The 10,595-nt window shown below is 48.0% G+C and overlaps 1 long non-coding RNA gene across 1 annotated transcript; it reads right to left on the reverse strand.

Moving 5' to 3' along the window:
• Positions 1-600: 600 nt before the first annotated feature.
• Positions 601-2,284, reverse strand: LOC142077303 (uncharacterized). The gene is made up of 3 exons (XR_012671710.1): positions 2,040-2,284; positions 1,113-1,228; positions 601-996 (listed from the first exon to the last, which is right to left on the reverse strand). It is a non-coding gene; the product is annotated as an uncharacterized LOC142077303 (long non-coding RNA).
• Between the last annotated feature and the right edge of the window lie 8,311 nt (positions 2,285-10,595).

Below are 10,595 nucleotides of genomic sequence, written 5' to 3' on the forward strand. Positions count from 1 at the left end.
AGATACCTTAGAACCCTATTAAGGAGTGGTTTAACTACCATAATTAGCTCTTTCTGCAATTAAGGTAATTGAACACAGCCATATTACCATTCCATCTTTACTGCCTAGTTTGATATTTTCCTTATGATACTACTCAGATACAATTCATGCCTGCTAGTGTCTTACTAAGATCAGTGTTTCAATTGGACATCATTTATGCCGAAGTAGTATTCTACATTTCTTTAAAACTACTCAAAGTAATTAAAAAACTTTACACAATTACTAATAGTTTAAATATACTTAGGAGCCAGTAATGCACATGCTTTCTTTTAACCTGTCAATAGCTACATTTATCTATAGGTATTGACAACTCTCCCTCTAATGACTAATTCTCATTTAAATTATCACATACAAACATTATTGCCATAATAGTCCTCAAGCAAGAGCTGTCAATGCCTGTAACAATTCACCACCACCACCACCACCACCCTCCAATTGGCAATTTTGGTTAATAGGTATTAACAACACCCACTTAGTTTTGTACTTTCATTTGTTATTTCAGTTTTTACTGTGATTCCAATAGGGATACATTACTGCCTGTATTTTGTTTTTATAATTTTCAATTTAAAATTGGTCCATTGCTAATTCCAGTAGATTTTCCCATATTATTTTTTACATTTCAATTCTACAATATACTTGTACTACAGAGACAAAAATTACTCTCAGGTTGATCAAATACTTGCCACAATTACATTTATTCACTTCTCACTCTTTGAAATTCACTCTTTGAAATGCATTTGACCTCTAAAAATTCATCATTACCTTTACAGTCGGCGCAAGTATTTAGTGCCTGTGATTCTATACCTAGTAGTCTTTTCCACATTTCTCCCTCCCATTACATTCTCAGTCTATTGCTTTACATCTCTGTTTGCCTCTTCGAGGCGACATCGGCTCCACAATTGGGATTCCTAGGCAGAAAGTGACCGAGCTCCGCTCATCTCAATGGGCCCCCTACTTCTGTGCTTACGCACAAAAATAAAAAAAAAAAATCATAAAGTGTCATTACATCAGAAACCACAAAGCCCCTCAAAAGAATTTACAATCCTAACAGTAAACAATAAAGTTTAGCCCACCTGCTTCACAAGCTGGTCCTCTTCAACACTGACAACCTGCTCCAAATTCCCCACACCCTTCAACTGCAAGATCATCAATCATCTTCCCATGACCATTCGCTACACAACATACCTCCCTGCAATGACAGGCAAATGCCACATTCCAGGACAGCGCTCCCCAGGAATGGTGTTCCCAGAGGCCTTGAAAAAACCACCCTCTCTGCAAAAACTTCAGCCCGAGCCCAACCTCCACCCAAACATTGGCAATCAACTCCCTTACAGAGTTGCTGGGACCGGGGCAGGGGGGGAACACAACACACACACCCAACATACACACCCCTAGACGGGGGGGCAGGAGGGGTGGTGTGGAAATCCCTTGTCTAGGTTTTAATATAATTTTTTTTGTAACTCTCTGAACACAAAAAAACCACTCAACTCCACACACAACCTGCAAAGAAACATAAAAAAACACCACATAATGAAACAAGGTTATATACATTCAAAACACACCGCTCATTCAGCTACCACACAAGCTACCCCTCACTCTTGCCGATCCATTCTGCGACCAGCCTGCCACAATGGGACATCACCCCGTGTCTGCGCCGCTCCCCAGGAACAGCATTCCCAGAGGCCTCAAAAATCACCCTGCCTGCAAAAACCCCGGCCCAAGCCTGACATCTGCCCAGACATTGGCGATGAACGTCACCTTGCAGAGCGGCCGGGACCGGGGGAAAAAAAACCCCAGCTGGGGGGGAAAAAAAAAGAAAAATCCCCCAGCCGGGGTTTTTTTTTATTATAATTTAAAAAAAAAATACTACTCTCAACATTAAATACAACCTGCGATAAAATACTTCACACATACAAGATTAGGCACATTGAAAAACTAACACTCATTCAACAACCACTTGCTTCACCCCTCACTCAAAACACCATTGTTTCACCACCCACCTGCCACGATGGCATATTGCCCCCATTCTAGACCCATCCCCGGAACTGTCTCGCCACACACTTCAAAGCAACGTTGCCGTTCCGTACAACTCCAAAGTTTCAGCCTTCTTAACAGCAAGCCGAGGAAGACGCTTCGCTACATTCACCGGGCCTGCTCCTTCTTCACTTCAATTTGGACGCTCTGGCAAGATGCGCTCGAGAATTTTCTCCACGGATCCAAATCACCCTGGGGCACCTGCAAAAAACTACAAAAGGGACTGTACACCCTGCTTAGCAATACCTACTGGCTATACAAAAAAACATCCCAGACAACCTCCATCCAAACAGCCTGTGCTAATCAAAGCATGTAAAGCAAGTCACCTGGATGCTGACCGATAGCTTGACATGACTAAAAGCCTGTCTTGTTTTGCATATGCCTTCTAACTGCAGATGGAAAAAAAACCACACCAGATATTAAGCCCTACATAGACAAGTTAAGGCAAATTCAAGATACAGTCCACTCGACTACCTTGCAAACTGCCACTCCCAAGAGGCCAGAGTGCAGCCTCTAGCACCCACAAAACACAACGAAAGTAACTGTGGCCGCTCTCTAGAGCTACTTGCCCAGAGATGGACTGTACAGTCTTTGCCTAAAGAATCTGGCCAGATCAACATATCACCATAAAGCTATAATATATTTATTATTGCTACGCTCCCAGGCAGCGCAGCTCCAACCCTGACACAGACAGAGACTGCACGCAGACGCCACAATGTGACCGTGAGACACGTGAAGACCGCAAGCGAGAATGACTGCCGTAGGGAAGATGCCTCCAGCACAGAAGCCCTAAGGTGCCACAATGGCACAAATGCTCTATAGCGCCCCAGGAAAGAGAGGCAACTGCCACAGCCCATGAGAGAAAACTACCATCAAACCCAGAACGATGGATGCATGAGAAGCTGGGCTTTAAGACCGTTAAGGACACGGGGGTGAAACCTCTAAAGACAACTGTGGAAACAGAACTCCTGAGAGCAGAGCTGCTGGCACCACCTGGCTCACCGCCGCAAGAGATGACCCCTCAGAAACATCTATGATGCAACGACCAGGCATGTCCATGCTTGAAGCTACAATGGCAAGATAAGAAGGGCTCAACAGGCACTATGCTGATGAGACAATGCATTTGAGACCCTCGGGAGGGCTACCGAGGCGCCTGCTGATCTTAAAGAGCTATGGAGACATCAAGGCCTGAGAAAACTATGGTAGAAGACACAGAAGAGAGTCCTCAGAAACTACACAACACCACAGACGCAGGCTGGAACTGCCAAGCCCGGCACACACCAGCATCGTGCTGAAGAATAACCCGCTCCCTTTACACCTTCCCAAAAGGGACTGTTGCTGGACAGTTCTCTCCCCTACGCTAACTTCATAACTCCTTCCTGCAATTCCCAACCTTGTTCCCTCCCCAGCCCTGGTCCCTCAACTTAGTTTTCAGAGGGCCAGGGATCTCAGTCCATCTTAAAAAAAAAAAAGAAAACAAACCCAAAACACTAACTAGGATGTTGCTGCACTCACCTGGTTCCTCTTTATATGCAAAAAAGAAAAACCACACCCACACCAAAAAAAACCCACCAAACCACAAGAGTACTAGTATTCAGCATCACACTAGCCTCCTCCTCAAAAGCACCATAGTGCTCTGCTTACCTGCTCCACACTAATTCCAAAGTCAGATGCTGCAACTGTCACTCGTCGCACCCAAGATGTCAAGAGACACAAAGTTACCGTTGCGCTTGGGCGAAATCACCAGCCCCACGCTCCTCCTCGCCAGCACAGCTCCCGCAAAACCAAAAGGTAAATGGTTAACCGAGATGCCATGTCATACTTGCTTATTAAATGGTGACCCGGCCGACAACCTCCTCACCTTCTCCGACTGCTTCTCAGTGGGCAGCTATGCCCCTCTGAGGCTACCTGCGGCATGTGGAAAAACCCAAGCTAAAAGCACAGCCTGCCTGCAGCAATTCTCATCTTCCCCACCTTTACCTTGGCCTTTACCTGCACACCCAGCCCCCATCATTTGGGGCTGCCATGTTGAAGCTTGTGTACCACCTGTAAAGCCCAAACAGCAGGTAAAGCTTATAACTTCACCGACAATACACACCTGAAAAGTAACTGCTACTTCAGCCCACGAGTCATTGCTCAACTTGCCTGAGTCAACTCCCATGCCCATATCCCACTTGCCTCATTGCTTTGCATCTTCGGGAAAAAAAAAAACCACAACATTATGCAGTCATACAACCAACAAGACTCACCTTCCCTCCAACGCCACAAGCTGACGCGCTTTAATCACAGAATACCAAGTTGCAAGGGACCTCAAGGATCATCCGGTCCAGCCTTTCTTGGCAAAAGCACGGTCTAGACGAGATAGCCCAGCACCCCGTCTGGCCAAATCTTACAAGTGTCCGATGTTGGGGCATCTGCCGCTTCCCTGGGGAGATTATCCCAATGGCTGATTGTTCTCATTGTGAAAAGTTTTCCTCTTGTGTCCAATCGGAATCTCCTCAAGAGTAACTTGTACCCATTACCACTCATCTTTTCCATGTGACTCCTTGTAAAAGGGGAGTCTCCATCATCTCTGTAACCACGATTTACCTACCGGAACATGGTGATGAGGTCTCCCCTAAGCCTTCTTTTCTCAAGACTACACACAAGTCTCTCAGCCTTTCCTCATGTATCAGGGTTCACAGTCTTTTGATCATATTTGTGGCCCTTCTCTGGACCCTCTCCAGCCTGTTCACATCTTTTTTTGTATAATGGGGACCAACACCACACACAGTATTCCAGGTGTGACCTGGTGAGCGCCGAGTAGAGGGGGATGATGACTTCTATATCTCTGCTGGTGATGCCCTTGTTGATGCAATCCAGCATCATCTTGGCCTTCTTTGCTGCAGCAGCACACCGTTTGCTCAGATTTAGCTTGTTCTCCACCGGGACCCCCGGGTCCCTTTCCACAGCTGCTCCCCAGCTGGATAGTTCCCAGCCTGTACCGCACTCCTGGATATGCTTTCCTAGGTGCAGGACCTAACTTTTGACTTTGTTGAACTTCATAAGGTTCTCATTAGACCATTCTTCCAGCCTATCCAAGTCTTCCTGCAGAGTGGCTCTCCGCTCCAAAGCGTTCGCTTGCCCACTCAGTTTGGTATCATCATCAAGCTTCATCAGGGTACGCTCGATCCCATCATCCACATCACTTATGAAGATATTTAACAGTGTTGGGCCCAATATCGATCCCTGGGAGATCCCGCTTGTGACAGGTTGCCAGTTTGAAAAGGAGCTATTTACTACCACCCTCTGGGGGTTGCCTGTCAGCAAGTTCCCCACCCACCAAACAGACCGCTTGTCTAGACTGTAACACATCACTTTCTCTAGGAGGCTGTGGGAAACCATATCAAAAGCCTTGGAGAAATCCAGGACCATGTCCACCGCTCGCCCCACATCAACCAAGCAGGTCACTTTGTCATAGAAGGCAATCAGGTTTGTCAAGCATGATCTGCCCTTGGTGAATCCATGCTGACTTTTCCCAATCATGTGCTTCATTGGACTTGTGGTACCACACAGGAGGATTCAATCCACAGCTTTCCCAGGGACTGAAGTATGACTGATGGGCCTACAATTTCCTGGATCCTCCTTTATGCCGTTCATGTAGATGGCGTGACATTAGCCTTCTTCCAGTCTTCTGGGACATCACCCAATCTCCGCAACTTCTCAAAGATTATGGAAAGCAGCCTTACCACAACCTTCTTACGGTGCTACACTCGCCTCCTCTGTCACTCTTTGGTGTATGGCTTCTTCCTAGGTATCTGCAAAAACAATAATATCAAACAAGTCACCCGGTTGCAGAGCAATAGCTTAACAATTCCAAAAGTCTTGTTTCCATTTAAGAATCAATCTGCTTCACTACCCCTGAACAGCCCCTCCCACACGGCTCGGCTCATCCCCATAAAACACCATTGCAAGAGCTGTCCACACAGCCTGCCAACAGCTACTGAGTCCGAGATGACTGTACAACCGTTGCCTCAACGGTCTAGGCATATCAACATATTAACCATAGACTCTTGTCGCCATTCCACCTCCCCCTGACTCTACACTCCCAGGCAGGGCTGCTCCAAGCCACACACACATGCACAGACCAACACTATACAGAACACTACAAACAACGCGCCTCAAAGAGGAGGGAAAACTCTCGGCAAGAAGAATGACACCTAAACGGAAGACGCCGTCGGGCAAGAAGACCTGCAGGGCTGTGACATGACGAGGCTCTATGGCAACACCAGAGAAAGAGTAGAACGTCATGACCCATGACAAGAAGCTGCTTTCAAAACTGAGAAGATGTATGCGCAAGAAGCCTGGCCTCTAGACCTAAGAGCGTAAGGATGCAGGGAAACAATCCCAGTCTGCAAAAATAGATGTCTAGAGAGCAGAGCTGCTCACGCAGCCGGGAAGGTTGCCGCAAAAGAGGACCGTCCAGAAACTTCGAGACACGAGACCGATCCACGCTTTCAGCTTGTAATGCAAGAAAAAAAGCGCCCTATTGGCCCTATGCCAACGAGTACAGGCGTTCAAGATCCTAGGGATGGCGCCTGAGGCATGTGCTGTGCTCCTCGAGCACAAAGAGGACATCGAGACTCGAGGAAGGCCTAAGACACAGAAGACAGACCACACAAACTGCACAACAACAGACACAGGCTGGAACTGCCCTGCCCGGCTCACGGCTAACATCATGCTGATAAGTAACCTGCTCCCTTTATCTGCCCAAGGGGGACTGTCCCTGGACAGCCCTTTGCCCTAACTAACTTTAAATGCACCTTTCTGCCGTTGCCAATCTTGTCTCCCTGCCCCCTCCCCAGCCATCGTCCCTCAACTCAGCTTTCAGAGGGCCGGGAGGTCTGAATCCATCCTTGACAAAAAACACATTGGCTAGCTGATATTTTCCTGCAGTCACCAGGTTCCTCTTCAGGATCTGGAAAAAAAAACACCAACCAACACACACACCAGCAGTAAGCATCATGACAGTAGACGCCACTCTCTTCCACAACACCCTCATCCTCACAAGAGCCCTGGCATTGCACTTGCCTGTTCCACGCCGATTCCAGAGTGGGACGCTGCAGCCGCCATTACTTGTGACACCTAAGATACCAAGACACACAAAGTTAACATTGCGTTTGTGAGAAATCACCAGTCCCATGCTCCTCCTCTCTACCCCCCAGCTCACCTCAAATGCTCATCCAATTCCAAAGGCAGCCCACACGGCACCTGCAAAACCACAGAGAAACACTTTGCTGAGTTGCCATCTAATACTTTAGACGCCAACCTGGCTCACAACTGCCTCACCTTCTCGGACCCCTTTGTCAGCATGTGGCGGTGGCGTCCCTCCAAGCCTGCGTGCGGCACCTGCAGAAACCCAAGCGAAAAGGCACATGCTGAGATACTGCCTGAAACTGCAGCCTGCCCACAGTGTTTCCTATCACCCTCTCATTGACCTTGGCCACTCAGCTGTCCAGCCTCTATCATTTTGGGTTGCAACATTGAGGTTTGTGCACCACCTGTAAGACCCAAAGAACATGGGTTGCTTATAACTTCACCAGCAATCAACACCTGAAGCATAACCGCTCCTTCAGCTCACCAATCACCGCCCACCTTGGCCGAGTCAGCTCCAGTGCCCATATCCCATGGTCCTCCTCCCTTTGCACCTTCAAATAAAAAAAAAATACAGTAGTGTAGTCATATAGCCACCAGTCACATCTTCCCTCTAATACCACCCATCAATCCTCCTTCTTTTAGTGCTCTGCTCATCCCTCTACATCTGCAAAAACAATATTGAATGAGTCACTCGGATGCCGAGCGATAGCTTAACAATTGCAGAAGACTTGTTTCCATGCAGGAATACTATCTAGAATCCAACTATACTTCCTGCCATTAAACAAATTTTATAACTCAAACATTAAGTCATACACATGCAAGCCTTAATGCCTTTGAGATTCAATTTCCTTCACTAACCCTGCACAGCACCTCACACATGGCTCAGCTCATCCCCATAAAACGTTATCAAAAGAGCTGTCCACGCAGCCTGCCAACAGCTACTGAGTCTGAGATGACTGTACAGCCTTTGCCTCAACAGTCTAGGCATATCAACATATTAACCATAGACTCTTATGGCTATTCCACCTACCCCCGACTCTACACCCCCAGGCAGAGCAGCTCCAAGCCACACACACACACGCACAGACCAACACTACATGGAACCCTACAAAAAATGCACCTCAGAGGAGAGAAAACTCTTGGCAAGAAGAATGACACCCAGATAGAAGATACTGTCGGGCAAGACAACCTGTGGGACCATAACGGTGACGTGAGGAGGCTCTGTGGCAACCCCAGAAAAAGGAGTAGAACCTCACGGCCCGTGACAAGAAGATACTCTCAAAACTGAGAGGATGGATGTGCAAGAAGCCTGGCCTCAAGGCCTAAGAACCTAAGGATGCAGGGAAGAAATCCCAGTCCGTGAAAATGGACAGCTGGAGAGCAGAGCTGCTCACGCAGCCAGGAAGGATGCTGCAAAAGATGACCATCCGGAAAGTTTGAGACACGAGACTGATCCACACTTTCAGCTTGTAATGCAAGAAAAGAAGTGCCTATCAGGTGCTATGCTGATGAGTGAAGGCATTCAAGGCCTTAGGGATGGCACCCATGCCCCTCAAGCGCAAAGAGCAAGGAGGACATCGAGACCTGAGGAAGGCCTAAGACACAGAAGACAGACCACACAAGCTACACAACAGACAGGCTGGAACTGCCCTGCCCAGCATCATAGTGAAGAGTGGCCAGCTCCCTTTATCTGCCCAAAGCAGCCTGTTCCTGGACAGCCCCCTGCCCTACACTACCTTTAAAACCCCTTCATGCAATTGCCAACCTTGTCCACTAAGCCTTATCCACTAGCTCCCCCTGATTCCTCTCCAGAACCAGTGCCTCAAAACTTAGCTTTCAGATGGCCAGGAGACGGAATCCATCCTCAACATGAAAAACCAGTCAGCCCACTGGATTAATCCTGCAGTCGCCAGGTTCCTCTTCATCACCTGCAAAAACCAAACACCAATGCATGCACAACAATGCCATCAGTCAGCATCACATCAGTCAACATGGACCTTTCCCCCAACATCCCTCACCTCAGACATGCTGTGGCATTCCGCTCACCTGCTCCACACTGATTCTAGTATCAGAGGCTGCAGCTGTCATCGCTTGTGGCGCATATGGTACCAAGAGACACGAAAGCACCTGTGCTGTGCTCCTCTTTTCTGCTACTCAGCTCACCTCAAACGCTCATCCAGTTCCAAAGGCAGCCCGCTCAGCATCTGCAAGATCAGGGAGAAGCATCACGGAGAAGATTCACAGAGTTGCTATGTAATACTTTGCTACGAGATGCCAACCCGGCTCACAATTGCCTCACCTTCTCAGGCCCCTTGTCAGCACACAGCAGCAGCACCCCTCCAAGTCTGCATGCAGCACCTGCAGAAACCCAAGCAAAAAGGCACATGCTGAGATACTGCCCGAAACTGCAGCCTGCCCACACCAATTCGTGTCTCACACTCCTTTACCTTGACAGCCCTCCCACCTGGCCTCTGTCAGCTTTGGTTGCCACGTTGATGTTTGTGCACCACCTGTAGACCCAAACAACATGCATTGCTTATAACTTCACCAGCAATACAACACCTGAAAAATAACCGCTAATTCAGCCCACCAATCACCACTCACCCGCTCACCTTACCCAAGTCAGCTCCGGTGCCTATATCCCACATTGCTCTTCACTTTGTCCCTTCAAATTAAAAAAAAACACCACTGTAATGTAATCATATAGCCACCAGTCACATCTTCCCTCTAATACCACACACCAACCCATCTAGTTACAGCACTCTGCTCCGCTCTCCTCTGTCGCCCTGTGGTGCGCAGCTCGTCCCTCTGCATCTGCTAAAAACATAATGATCAAACGAGTCACAGGGTTGCAGAGCAATAGCTTAACAATTCCAGAGGACCTGTTTCCTGTTAAGAACACCATCTAGAATCCAAACAAACATACATCCTGCCGTTAAAAAAAAAACCAAACCCAACCGACAACGTTGAAGCCCCACACATACAACACCTTTGAGATTCAATCTGTTTCACTACCCCTGAACAGCCCCTCCGACACAACCCTGCTCATCCCCATTCAAAAGCTATTGAAAAAGCTGACCAAGCAGCCTGCCGATGGCTACTTGATCTGAGATGACTGCACAACCTTGGCCTCAACAGTCTAGGCATATCTACATATTAACCATAGACTCTTGTCGCCATTCCACCTACCCCTGACTCTACACCCACGGGCAGGGCGGCTCCAAGCCAAATGCACACACGCACAGACCGACAGTACACGGAATGCTACAGACAACATGCCTCAAAGGCCAGAGAAAACTCTTGGCAAGAATGACAACACCCGGACAGAAGACGCCATCAGGCGAGACGACCCGCAGGACCATGACGGTGATGTGAGGAGGCTCTAT

Source organism: Calonectris borealis, unplaced genomic scaffold (genome assembly GCF_964195595.1).
Source record: "Calonectris borealis unplaced genomic scaffold, bCalBor7.hap1.2 HAP1_SCAFFOLD_202, whole genome shotgun sequence".
NCBI lineage: Eukaryota > Metazoa > Chordata > Aves > Procellariiformes > Procellariidae > Calonectris > Calonectris borealis.